The 14931-nt window shown below is 35.2% G+C and overlaps 1 long non-coding RNA gene across 1 annotated transcript; it reads left to right on the top strand.

Moving 5' to 3' along the window:
• Positions 1-372: 372 nt before the first annotated feature.
• Positions 373-1810, top strand: LOC132609285 (uncharacterized). Its single transcript, XR_009570780.1, has 2 exons — positions 373-957; positions 1049-1810. It is a non-coding gene; the product is annotated as an uncharacterized LOC132609285 (long non-coding RNA).
• Positions 1811-14931: the final 13121 nt, after the last annotated feature.

Here is a 14931-nt window from a genome sequence, read left to right as displayed (position 1 = left end):
TAAGGGATAGTAAAGTAAAATAGTTGATTAAACATAAAACACTTTTAAGCTAGCTGAAAAGCAAAAAATTGGGTATTCTTTTGGCTTAAAAATACTTTTGGTGTTTGTCAAATTTCTATTATTTAGAAGCGAACAAGGCGTGTACGGACGCTGCAGTGAATGATTGTACAAAAAGTAACAGAAATTGTATTGTATTCTTGGACTTGTTTGATTGGTAGTTAAATTACTTTGCCTTTTTCTCATGAACATGTTTGTGTTGAACTTCTCCTTAAGCAAACACGTGTATGACATTTGAAATTAGAGCTACCTGTGAAGTCTACCGCATATGTAGGACTCCCATACAATAGAAAAGATTTCCTTTTCTCCCCCTTCTTCAGAAAAAGAAATTTGAAGACGATACCCCGGAAGTTCCAGAAGTAAACGTCGCCATTGACGGTTGTTTCTTATGGTGGTATAATATCTTAACCTTGCTGTTACACGCAAACCCTTATCGGTAACTCTCAATTGCCATGTTTTTTTTTGGGGGGAAAATACATAAACAAGCCCTTTAACATGGCTCGAGCTGGCAAGTATGACCTTAAACTTTGCTAGTGCACAAGTAGGCACTTAAACTTGGCAAAAGTAAAAAATGAATACACAAAATTATAGCAGGTCACATGCGTGATGTGTAATCGCTCCTAAGTGGATTAATGCCCAATCAGAGGCTGCCAACTAATTTACATGTAGATTAGACATAAAAAAAAATGAAGAAGGTTTAATTAAAAGGGCTGAAATGTTTTAGCCGGTTCATTGTGTAAAAAGTCCCAAGGACAGAAAACCTTAAGCCCCAAATTGATCCGATTGAAACCCAAAAATCAGTGTTTAATCTCTTCGATTTGGCTCGAAATCGTTCAAGGTCGTTGTTGAAGCTTTAAGGATTTGAAGATTTATCCATTCTTCTCCCTCAATTTAGCCAAGGTATGTATACTTTGTTGAAGCTTTACTTTTTCCTTTTGAAATAGTGTTTACGGTAAATCTTTGTAAAGGTTAGGGTTTTTTATCTGTGAAGGGAATATTTACTGTAATTTTGTCTCACTTAACAACCATCAAGATCAAGGCCAACAAGTCATCCAAGCACTCAACATTCCTCTTCTTTATGTCCAGAAACTTCAAGAGTTAGAGGAAGTAGAAAACAGACAGCAACTGGTTCATCAAGTTCAAGGGCAGAAGTTGGTTCTTCAACTACAAGGGCAACATCTTCTTCAATTGGAAAAAAAGAACAAGAGATGTGGGATTTGGTGTTTGCACAGACACACAATTCGAAAGACAAGTGATCAATGTATGTATATCTATTAGCTAATTTCCTTAGATATGTATAATGTAAAGTGTATAACATTTATGAATTTTGCGGCCTGGGAGACCAAGTGAAAGAGTTATCTCAAGTGGGGCAACATTAAAGGATGCATCACTAACAACTATTGATCTTGGATTCAAGCCACCTGGACTGAGGTGGAAAAATAAAGATGCTATCACTGGAAACTAGCTTGAAGTAATGCAGTAGCGTAAAAAGTTGGAAATCAGATCCATAGCTAAGACTTGGAGGCCATAAGAGTTCAAGTTCATTTGATGTAATTTTTGTAAACCCAAGTTCTAGCAGTTCTGGTGGCATTTAGACTTGCCTTTAAACTATTTATTCCAACTACTTAACATTTATTCTTTTTGATGTATGTTTTGGTTATTTTGATGTATGTTTGGCTTTTGGATGTTTTGTGAAGCCTTTTGGCAAAATTGGCAGATTTATAAAGATAGTTTTATGCATAGTTTGATTGAAGTTTTGTGTGCTTTTAAGATGTTTGGTGAAGCCTTTTGGCTAGATTGACAGATTTGTGTCATTATGCTATTATCTTGCTAGCTAGATTTGTGAACAATTGTTATAACATCATCTTTCACCAAATGCCTTCCTTGTGAGTTTCTGACACTCTTTGTGCAATATGCATTGAGTGATGGGATGAAAGGTCCATGTATCTATCCATACAGGACTTTCATAGAAGTACCGTGTCTATTGAAGAGACTCGAAATGCAAATGAAAATGTGCTTGTTGTAAATATTTGATATATATGTAACTCATGGAAACTATGATATACTAATAGTTATTTTGTTTTCCATTTTCCAGTTAACATCAAAATCTTTCATTCTGACTAGCACCAAATAATCTTTCTTGTATTTGCACAAATTGTGCGAGACCCATTTGAATTGGAAGAAATGTATGGGACGAAAGGGAGTGAATTAAAAGGGTGTGTAGCTTAAAATCTTCATAATGAACATAAAGTGCATCAACTATTTTACAATCTTCCATTACCATTTACTTATACACTAACTTGATTACAATAGATATAAGCAACCACCAACCCAAAAAGAGCTACATTACAAGATTGAACCAGCAAAATGACCCCAAAATAGCTCTATCAACCAACCAAACTACCCAAAAACTAACATACACAACAGCTACTACATAAAGAACTCTCTATAAAGCCAAGCTAATATCACAATGAGCAGCAAAAAATGATACTTACTCCTAACCTTTTCCTTTTCTTCATCATGTTTTTTGATCCTCTTTTGTAATCTCGAAATAGCAATTCTAGCGTGTTCGGGATAATCAACTACATACCACCTAAAAAATTTGCATCCAATCTGTTTAAGAAGAACAAAAGAACCGTAAAAATTGAATCTTGGGTACTCGAATTTAAACAAAAAAACCCATCTACAATCCAACATTACCCGACCATCTTCACATCCAAGAAACCATCGACCTGGGTTGTTTACGGACCAAGAAATCTTCATTATAGCTATTTTTTCACAACGACAAAAAAATGAGATGCCATTTCCATTTACAAATGGGCAGAAAATTGTGAAGTAGACGAAGAAATGGTTGTTGGAGCAATAGGCACAAGAGAATAAGATGAAAATTTGATTTGAGAATTAGGGATAAATAGAGGGGGAAGGAGGATTCATTAAGGCTATATTAGTCATTTCCCCCTTTTTACCTTTGGAGACATCAGATTTGAGGCTAAACTGGCGTGTTTTCGGGTGTATCTCACCCCAGTTGCCATGTAGGACGTGTGTGTATGCGTGTTTGATTTTTTCCAAGTTTAAATGCCTACTTGTGCACTAGAAAATTTTAAGGTCATACTTGTCAGCTCGAGTCAAGTTAAAGGGCTTGTTTATGTGTTTTGCCTTTTTATAAAAAAATGTTTGTGTGACCATTTGGTAAAAGGGTTTTATTTTAATAGGAAAGTTTAGTTTTACTTGTGACTTTGTCCATCATTGATGTTTAGTTCGACCAAAATTTGAATTTTTAATCTAGGCTATATAAAATCTTGACAAAAGGTATTGAACATAGTTGAATATTCTGGTGAAATGTAGTTTCTGCTTGTGATTTTGTAATGTACTGATGTTCCGCTCAAGAAAATTTTGAATGGAAATTTTGATTTTTTATTTGAGGTAAATATAATCTCGGACACACACTTTCTCCTGCACTGCTTCGAAGAGCAAGCAGAGGTTTAACATGCAAGTAAAAGATCGGAGTGTCGTTTTTCACCTACAAGAAACCCATTTCTTCCCTCGGCTTATGTATAGTTTTCTATTACCCGCTGCTTCTTCCTTCATATTTATTCGGCCGAAATTTTGATGTTTGATATTTTCCTTTTTTTTTCAGAGAGTCCTTTTACGACATAAATTGAGAATGTCCTGTAAGTATTATGAATCTTTGGCTGGAGTATGTGCTGCTTTCTCTTTCATTTTGTGCTGATTGTTGTTTGTTTCATTAGGGAGTGAAAAAGCTTCTACTGCCTACACGAATGAACTAACACGGTGGAGAACTGATTTAAAAGTTATATCAGTGAATGAGTTAAAGGTAGAAATGGGTTAGGCATGTGAATACTGTGGGTGCATATGACTCTGTTCCAATCTTTATTTGTAGGTATTATGTAAGAACCAATGAGAAGCTATATAGCTTTAATTTTGTGTGCAGTTTGAATGAATTTGAACCAAATTATCTAATCCAAGTCCTCTTCATGTTGGAGTAATTGCAACTTATTACTGCTAAATTGACTTAGAGGAGCTAGAGAAATGCTTTGGCTTAAATCATGCTTGCTACATTTTTGTTGATCTTCTGGACAATATTAAATATGAATTTTTAGTATTGAGTGCTGATGATAATAGTGAAGATATGTTAAAGAGATGACTCATTAAATACTTGTGGAATCTGATTGTGTTAGATGTTTACACTTGAATATTCTCACATTGTACATTTTCTCCATACACATGATTGGATGCTGCTTAATCCACTGATTTATCGCTAAAAAGATTAGCGAGGCATCAATAATCATGTATAGTTCTACTTATCATTTTGTTATTTTGAGTTTACATGGACATACTTGAAGGTGTTCTGATGCCTGCAACGGCAGGCTAGTAATCTAAAGGCAATTGGTTCTTTTCTGTTGTCTACCTCGGGTGGAGACTGTCTAAAAGGTAATTCAAAGATTTTTCGTTAGTATTCCTTGTTGAGAATATAAGTTTGTATAATACTTTTCATAAAAAAATTGTGTTTTTCGGAGAAAAGATTTCCTGGTTTCTATACAAAATACACCTTAAGGTTTAGAAAATGCATTGAAGACTACTTATTTACTGTTTTCCACGTGAAGTTCAAGATATATATTTTTCGTATGTAAAAATCTTTGTTTACTTTATCAAGAGAAAGGAAATGGAAAATCTTTGATTGTGGCCACCATAGTGATTATTGTTGGAAATCTTACGGAAAATACTTCATCACGAACACTTGTAGGGACTTTTCTTCATCACGAACACTTGTAGGAACTTCTTTTACACTTGAGGAAAATGCTTGATCACGAATAATTGTAGAGAATTCTTCGTAGCTTGAGGCATGCCAATGGCACTGTCCTTAAGGATATTTCACCCGGTATGGGTGTATTGTATCTCCCAGGATTTAACAAGCTCTTCTAGTATAAAACTAGGAGCTAGAATCTAACAAAGATTTCTTTTAATATATATAAAACCCACCACAAACAAATATGGGAGGAAGAATTGTCTTTCTTGTTTTTTTTTTTCTTAAACAAAAGGAGAAAGACAGCAAATATATATAGGTGAACCACAATCAAACCATCAGGATGAAATCTCATGGTCAACAAGGTTTGCTACTGTCAAAGGTGTCATAAAGGAGATTAAAATGGTAATCAAAGAAATGTTACAAAACCAAATGCAAAGATCTGTTGGATTGTCATGTAAAGTTGGAATTAATATTAGAATAATGGCTAATAAAGAATCCAAGTCAAAAAAGGTATTTCATAATTCAAAGATGACTCATAAATGGTCTGTTACACAGCCATACGAGAGGAACCCAGACACTATTTTTGTAGAAATAAACGTGGACACTTCTTTTTGAGATATCACATTTATTTTTATAACAATCCCCCACTATCTCAAAAAGAATAATAAGGAATAAAATCAAATAAGAAGTTTTGAAATAGAATAAAATGAGAAGTTTTGCTGGGTTCTCACAAAAGAGCATAATGTGTCGAATCTGGTGTCGCGTAGACTATGAACCAGACCTAGATAAAATAAGTATAAACTTACAGAATAATTGGTGAAGTTTAGAACTTCTATGAACCAAGAATTCTTTTGTAAGTGAGGGTCTTATTCTATCACATCATACTCGCATAATCTTTGTCGTTATCGCGGTTTTGCGCTAAGAGGCCATGCGCGTGTCCTGGTATTCATGAGTGCTCTAGAAATCCGTCACAATTTCATAGAAGCGGCACCACTCCACACTCATATAGGTCCAACCATCAAGTGTAATCTGCAGAGCAATACACCACCTATAAAGGATATGGTAATGGATTAAGAGTTTATAACTCAACCTCACTTTGCCTTGCAGAACTGCACTATATTTACACACCATAGGAAGGGACATAATTTTTATAGTGCACACTTGATCAACTAATGACTTGTTATTACCCATATGAACCTAATTCATGGGATCTCCAATCACATAGGTTGGGTTACCATCATTGTTGATCTTCTCAAATTGACTTAAAAATCTCATTCCCCTCGATGTTTCTTATAGTCTGTAAATTGATCAAGTTCACCTTCTGACTTCACATAATTAATGAAAATAATTTCATCTCACAACAGCTGCTTTATCACACTATGTCTCAAACGAATGTATCTTATTGCCATTGAAAATTTTATTTTCCATTACAGCTAATGCTGCCTGACAACCACAATATATAGACACATTGATTTTATTTCATCCTCAATACTCACTAAGAAGTATCTTAGCCTCATTACCAGCCAACTTCAAACCACAAAGTAAAATTTCATTATGGTCTATTTGGCTAATTTTCATATTCATCTTTCAAACTCATAACCACGTGGGGATCTTGAAACCCACTTAGCATCATTGTACTCCTCTATACAACAAATATTAATTCACTATAATACTTTTCAGTCGTTGCTTCTTTTCAAAATCAGCTAGCATAACCTTAGTAAGCCAACCCCCACACTTTCAAATATGTCATGATAGGGGAATAACTTTTCCACAATTCATAAGATTTTCCAATTGTGTATGTGACATACAAACTTACACATTAAAAGTATATCAAAGATAAAATAGAGAAGTGGAAATTTGTCTCTTAGTTTCTTCACTATATCAACATGAAAGCATACAAATATATATAGGTAGGAATGATGACAGAGGCTCTACAAGTTTTGAAGATACACTGTAACTGTTATTACACAATAAAAGACTTTTTATGTCTATTCAAGGCTACCAACATAAAATAATGGTGTGTTGCAATTAAAGGCTATTCAAATTGTCAGATTCATTTTTCACAAAATGAAGTCAAAGCTTATAACGTAGTAATACGTTAGACTATGTTAATGTCTATTATAAAACCAATTAACAGTAAGATCCAATTTTCCAGAAGACTAACATTAGGAAAGCATTAAAGTAATTAACTTTTAATAAGTTTTTAACAAAAAAATTAATCTAGACAAAAACTTGAACATTTCTTAGTATAAGAAAAACTCACACATATCCAAATTTATCATGCCATCAATCATATTAATCATTCAAGTAAATAAAGTATTATCATTTTCATCTTGAAAATTATTAGGCACAGATAAATCATGATTATAATACTCATCGTCCACAAAAACGTTATTTACGTTAACACCTTATCAAACTCAAATAAAATTTGTATCCAACTTTTTCTATTAATCACATAAAAACTAAATTGGTTTAAAAATCTTAGGAACATGCATGTACCACCTCAGTTAATGTCAATGTTTTTCCAAATATGTATTCAAGAAGAGAATTTTCCATTCCAAGAACTTGAGTAGTTCTAGAATCGCCAACATAAATCAATCATTCTTTTTCTTCAACTTGGGTGTAGAACTCAAAATTAATTTTACTTGCACAAATATGATTAGTAGTATCAAAGTCATCTAACACCCAATATCTTACATTAGCCACAAGATTCGCTCGAGAAATGACCACAATAAATATATCATCCGCTTAATCAAAATTATTTTTAATTAGCGGGATTATCATTCTCCGAATCTTCTCTACTTTGATGAACATGATGACATAGTTTGTCACACACAAAATAATAATTATTTCCATCAAAACCTTCTTTATTAGTTTTGCAGAATCTGATCAATACCATATCATTTGACATATGAAGTTGACTTTGTCAAGCATCATTCTCATAAAAAAAAAACGTTAGTACCAAATTCAATTTCATATTCAAAACCAAAGTAAAATTTCCACATAAATATCTCACATTTGTAAAAAAAGAAATTTGTCATAATTCAACATTTCTTCATCCAAATCATCAAGCAAGATATTTTAAAACCTAAATTAAATTTACCAAATCTCTTCAACGTACAAAGAACACAACTTATACAAACACAGATCTCAAAGATAGGTCTACAAATTCTTGCACCATAATTAATCTATAAAGATAAACATCAATTTCAAGCCAACTTTTCAAAAAATTATCACAACATATAGATGCATATTATTATACATATCTTTGCACTCATCTTACCACCTCAAATATAGATTATCCACAAGTATTCAAATGGCTTGGACATTATTTAAGAGCTACCTAAAACGATATAACAACAACACAAATTCATCACAAACCCAAAACCAATTCATTGTATTCAGCATTTTGTTGACCCAAATGACTAAGACAAAAAAAAACATGATTAATTTCAGAGTCTACATTATCCAATATAAAAATGTTCACCACAAAATCTCAAACTTGTAGAACATCATGATAAACCCACTTATAATTTTTACACTAGAAATCTGCCCCACAACTCAATATTAAATCTTAGAGAAGATAATCACTAAAACTACTATCCAAGCACAACTTAAAAGTCTCAAATAAAAGTATAACTTAATCATATCAAAATCATTACTACTTTACTTTTAGATCATCTATTTTCCATTATACTATAATTCAGAAACATACCTGTAACATAGACAGATTGTACTAAGTTATTTTCTTTTAATTTTCCGTAAGAACATAGCATGAAATATCCTTAAGATTGTTGGAAATCTTACGGAAAATACTTCATCACGAACACTTGTAGGGAATTTTCTTCATCACGAACACTTGTCGGAACTTCTTTTACACTTGAGAAAAATGCTTGATCACGAACAATTGTAGAGAATTCTTCGTAGCTTGAGGCATGCCAATGACACTGTCCTTAAGGATATTTCACCCGGTATGGGTGTATCCCCCAGGATTTAACAAGCTCTTCTAGTATAAAACTAGGAGCTAGAATCTAACAAAGATTTCTTTTAATATATATAAAACCCACCACAAATAAATATGGGAGGAAGAATTGTCTTTCTTGTTTTTTTTTTCTTACACAAAAGGAGAAAGACATCAAATATATATAGGTGAACCACAATCAAACCATCAGGATGAAATCTCATGGTCAACAAGGTTTGCTACTGTCAAAGGTGTCATAAAGGAGATTAAAATGGTAATCAAAGAAATGTTACAAAACCAAACGCAAAGATCTGTTGGATTGTCATGTAACGTTGGAATTAATATTAGAATAGTGGCTAATAAAGAATCCAAGTCAAAAAAGGTATTTCATAATTCCAAGATGACTCATAAATGGTCTGTTACACAGCCATACGAGAGGAACCTAGACACTATTTTTGTAGAAATAAATGTGGACACTTCTTTTTGAGATATCACATTTATTTTTATAACAATTATGTCACAGACTCGCAGCGACCAAAGTCATTTTTCAGGTTGGTTTGCTAATTAAAGACTTTCATAATTTTTACTTATTACTCTGTCTTCTTTTATATCGTATTCATCAAAACACTAAAGTATATAAGATTATATAAATGTGCTATTTTCCCTTCTTCATTTGATAACTTGATTACCCTAGGAAAACTAATGAAAAAACCATTTTTACTCGAAGTATAATAGAGGAGAATAAATAAAGATAATGAAGACAATTTTCTCTGTCAAAATAAGTGGGTGCCTAACTCTTGCAATGTTGTTCTATTGATCCTTAACGAGAAGAGTCTAAAAAGATAATTTCACTGTTTCAAATAGATATTTCAGATACTAATGTACGCTTTAAAATTGATGCAGCTGTTATGAAACAATCCCAAGACAATTGCTCTTTAAGATATGGTGGACTCTCTATTAGCCTTGTGATATTTGAGGAGTTCAATGTTAAAATAGAGAGCTCGGAGCCAAAATGGGTTTTTTTTGCATACATTGAACAAAAATGGTATGCTTTTTTTTTATAGACCCAAATGGGCAGTTCGTGATACAATCCACGAAATAGGTGATTTTTTTTTTTATTTCGTGAATTAAATGAAGAAATTGATTTATTATTTTTTTTTCTTTGCATTTCGTGTATCAATTCACGAAATGTCTTTTTTTATTTATTTATTTCCTGAATAAAAAAGAAAGTAATTTGTATTTTTTTTTTTTTGCATTTCGTGACACACTTAGAATCTTGGCAAAAGCATTGTACACTTATTTAATTTTGTCCAACCATTATTGCATACGTTAAGAGGAAGTAAAAAGGAAGCTAGTTAGTAGCTTTCAATTCATTTAGAATCTTGGCAGAAGCATTGTATACTTATTTAATTTTGTCCAAGCATTATTGCATACGTTAAGAGGAAGCTAAAAAGGAAGCTAGTTTTTAGGAAGCTAGTTAGTAGCTTTCAATTCATTTAGAATCTTGGCAGAAGCATTGTACACTTATTTAATTTTCTCAGCATTATTGCATACGTTAAGAGGAAGCTAAAAATGAAGCTAGTTAGTAGCTTTCAATTCATTTAGAATCTTGGCAGAAGCTACACTTATCTTTTCCATTGTTGCATACTTTAAGAATCATTGTTGTTATATATCTTTTATATTTCGTTGCATACTTTGCGAAATGCAGGGACAATTTTTTTAGCATGGAGAAGTCAAATCCCAATTTTTTTTACACGGATTCCTTGGTCTTGGCTGTTGAAAGAGCTAACATTTTCTTACAATTGCATTCATCCAATTTATAAATAATCGGACTATTTCAACCAAAAAAATATAAACTTTCAACCAATATTCATCGTATTCGATTATCTATATCTCAATCGAACTAACTTCATTAATGTCTAAAAAACTTTTTTTCAGCGGATGGTTTAAAAAAAAACATAAAGGAGAGGAAATCGCTCACTCGATAATGAAGATGGATGAGATGGAGAGGAAGATGAAGATGAATACGATAGCATTTCACATAAAATACAAATTGAAATAACATTGAAAACTGAAAAGGTACAAATACAATACTTAACTAGCCAACATAACAATAGAAAATGCTTATGGAAAATCATCTTCATCAGACATTTCGCAGTCTGAGTTCCAATCAGGGGTAACTATTAACCCCAATCTGTGTCCCTCCAAACGCAACCATCGCAAACGCATCCTATTATTTTCTTCGCGAATGCGGTTCAATGCAACATTCAGTTCTTGGGGTGATGTGAGCGGCATGCCTACTGCACGGCGTTTTGGACGGTGCAGGCCACGACTTCTTAAATCGGTCTCAATATTATGAGCTTCATCCAGGCGATAGTTCCATTCTCTCCTCATTTTGCTAATGTATTGTCTATTGTAGCGCTCGCTCGGATTAAGCGAGTACTCAAATTCACGTTCCAAAACCCATTTCCTACCCATTGACTCAAAAATGTCACCTGGGTGATATGTCATTGGGCCGCGTTGCCAGAAGAATGGATTCCACGATGACATTTTGAAAGAGTTTGTTTTAGCGTGGTGAGATGAATAAGGTACTATGGAAGACTATTCATACAAAAATACATGGTGCAGAAAGGTCTAAACCCCATATGCAATTTTCGTATTTATTAAAAAAACAATTCATATAGAAGTCTAATTAGTCAGAAATACACTATAATTCATATTGACGGAATATATGTCGCTATAATAAGTCATATATAGTCATAGATACACAATAAATTTTCAAAATAAGTTGTTAAAGCTCCTCATGCATCCCTACGTGTGCATCTTTTCCTCCCACCAGTGCCACATTGTGTTGGCCGGCGATCCCTACGAGATCTGCACGGAGGAACCCCCTCATGCATCCCTTCCGCACCCTATAAATATCATACAAAAATAAAAGTTACTTTTTAATGCGACACTTAAATTATATATATATAAATTTAAATTCAAAACGAACCTGTGCCTCTAAGTCCTGAACATCTGGCGTAGGTGCATATGCATCATTAAAACTGAGCCTCCTTCCATCACAGGGAAAATTAGCTGGAGGTCGAGATGAGGTACTAGTCTGAGGAACTTGGAAAAGGAGGTTGTCCAAAGCCTGTTGGCTCCAAGGTTGTGAGGAAGGTCTAAATGGGGTGAAACCTTGTGGAGTGACCATATTAGATGGGTTGGAAAATTCCATCGACGGATAATATGGGCTAGATAAATTAGTATGTGGGTCATGTGGACTGGGTTCCAAGAGAAATCCTATGGAGATGTTTGGAGGCTAAAGATGTACCTGTAGCATACATTAGGGTGATCAAGGACATGTATGAGGAAGCCAAAACTAGAGTAAGGACAGTAGGAGGGGACTCAGAGCACTTTCCAGTTGTGATGGGGTTGCATCAAGGATCAGCTCTTAGTTCGTTTTTATTTGCCTTGGTGATGGATAGATTGACGCGACAAATTCAAGGTGAGGTGCCATGGTGTATGCTTTTCGCGGACGACATAGTCCTGATCGATGAGACTCGTAGCGGAGTTAACGCTAAGCTGGAGGATTGGAGACATACCTTGGAGTCTAAAGGATTTAAGCTGAGTAGGACCAAGACAGAGTACTTAGAGTGTAAGTTCAGTGAGACACCCCAGGAGGTTGGCGTGGAAGTTAGGCTTGGTGCTCAGGCCATCCAAAAGAAAAGTAGTTTCAAGTACCTTGGGTCTATCATGCAAGGCAGCGGGGAGATTGACGATGATGTCACACATCGTATTGGGGTAGGGTGGATGAAATGGAGGCTAGCTTCAGGAGTGCTATGTGACAAGAAGGTGCCACCACAACTGAAGGGCAAGTTCTACAGAGTGGTGGTTAGATCGGCTATGTTGTATGGGGCGGAGTGTTGGCCAGTTAAGATCTCTCACGTTCAAAAGATGAAAGTTGCCGAGATGAGAATGTTGAGATGGATGTGTGGGCACACTAGGAGCGACAGGATTAGAAATGAGGCTATTCGGGATAAGGTGGGAGTGGCCTCGGTGGAAGACAAGATGCGGGAAATGCGACTGAGATGGTTTGGGCATGTGAAGAGGAGAGACATAGATGCCCCAGTGCGGAGGTGTGAGAGGTTAGCCATGGATGGTTTCAGAAGAGGTAGGGGTAGGCCAAAGAAATATTGGGGAGAGGTGATTAGACAGGACATGACGCAGTTACAGCTTACCGAGGACATGACCTTAGATAGGAAGGTGTGGAGGACTCACATTAGGGTAGAAGGCTAGTATATAAGTCTCGTTATCTTTCCTTATTAGTAGGCGCACCTTATTAGTAGGCGCATTAGCGCATTATAATTTCTTGTGCTTTGATTTATGTTATTATTTGCTACTTTCTGTACTTTGATTACTCTATTTTATCTGTGCCGCTTTCGTGATTTGCATTTCCATATCGCTTTGAATTCCTTGATTATCCTGTTTTATTGTGTCGCTTGCATTATTTCATTGCAATATCGTTTTAAATCTTTTAACCTTATCTGACCCCCTTTTTATGCTTCTATTGAGCCGAGGGTCTCTCGGAAATAGCCATCCTACCTTGGTAGGAGTAAGGTCTGCGTACATTATACCCTCCCCAGACCCCAAGATGTGGGATTTCACTGGGCTGTTGTTGTTGTTGTTGTTGGTCATGTGGACTGGATGGGTGATGTGGGGTGGGTAAATGCGTAGGTGGATGAGAGGAAGCAGTCATAGATGGGCCGACATTACAACAGAATGCATGAGCCGGGTCTGGGTGTGGCTCTAGATCGTCAACTTGATCGTCATCAATAAGCTGGTGCGCCACCTGACCTCGACCCCGTGGGTTACCAGCACGACGTACATTTGCACGATCCCGACGACCAGTTGGCAACTTAGGCGGTGCCTCGTAAACTGCTGGTGGTACATAATCGGGATCAAATGTCAACCTCGTCCCCATTGCAGCAGCATTCAGAAACTCAGTTGACATGTTAATAAACCTTTGCATCAATGCATTCATATCCTGAGAATCTGAAGGCCACTCTAACGGACTTTCCTGAACACTGTAAGCCAAATGTCTAACTCCATGAATTCCACGAGCCTACAAAAAAATATATAACAAACAGTGACGTAAGAAAGCCACTGATTGGCAAAAAGAAATTAATGTGTATCATATACGATATAGTTATTACTATTACTACAATATTTAATACATATGATACACATGTATTTGCATGTAAATCGGTTCCAAATCCTTTATATGATGATTTAGTTAGAAAATATAATTAAATTACTTTCATAATCATGGTCAATTTATTATTATACAGTCTTTTTGCTAAATAACAAAAGAGATAAAGTATAAATATCGAAGCACCTAGGTTAATATTTTCATGGTAAATTTGCCTGAATACTGGCATTGGATGAGTGTAGTAAGTCAAATTCTTAGACTATTTTTCAAGATATATAAATTAGTACTACCAGTAATTTTGTTTCTACTCAAATGTTAGAAAACTATATAGTACATCATTAACTGTCTATTTAACTTGACATGCACCAAAAGTTACGTACCAGTGCTTCATGCCTCCCTGCGAGGTGTTGGTATCCCCTGTCCACGGTACGTTCTGGATTTCCTATCAAGGTGCGGGAGTACCTCCGGTACCATTTAAAATATTCAGAATCCGGTCCGGGAGCTACAGTAGTAGATGGAGCTTCAACTATTAGTTCCCGACGGCGTTCCCACAAATATTCAGCTTCCTCAAATTTTTGCCACATCTCCTGACTTATCTTAAATCGCTTGTCCAGTGAAAAATGAAATGGTTTATGTGGGGGGATTGGTCCCGGAACAAACAGCTCCTTACCAAATTGTCTGTTGACCCGACCCGCCATGTGCCACTCTCGGTAGATCCCACAAATGAGTGGCAACTGCACCATCCAAATGACTTGACCACGTCGGCACCACTTCGAAAGTCCTTCATTGATGGCCTGTGTATAAGGCTCCCACACAAACTACGATAGCAAAAATATTATACAGTCATTTATAATTTATACTACAAATTATAAATTTTGTCATTGCAACAAACATCCATTATGCATTTTCAGTTAAGTAAAGATTAGAACATTCAAGCAATTTCCTTCCTTC

Source organism: Lycium barbarum, chromosome 9 (assembly GCF_019175385.1).
Source record: "Lycium barbarum isolate Lr01 chromosome 9, ASM1917538v2, whole genome shotgun sequence".
NCBI lineage: Eukaryota > Viridiplantae > Streptophyta > Magnoliopsida > Solanales > Solanaceae > Lycium > Lycium barbarum.
This window is presented reverse-complemented; position numbering and strand designations above follow the sequence as displayed.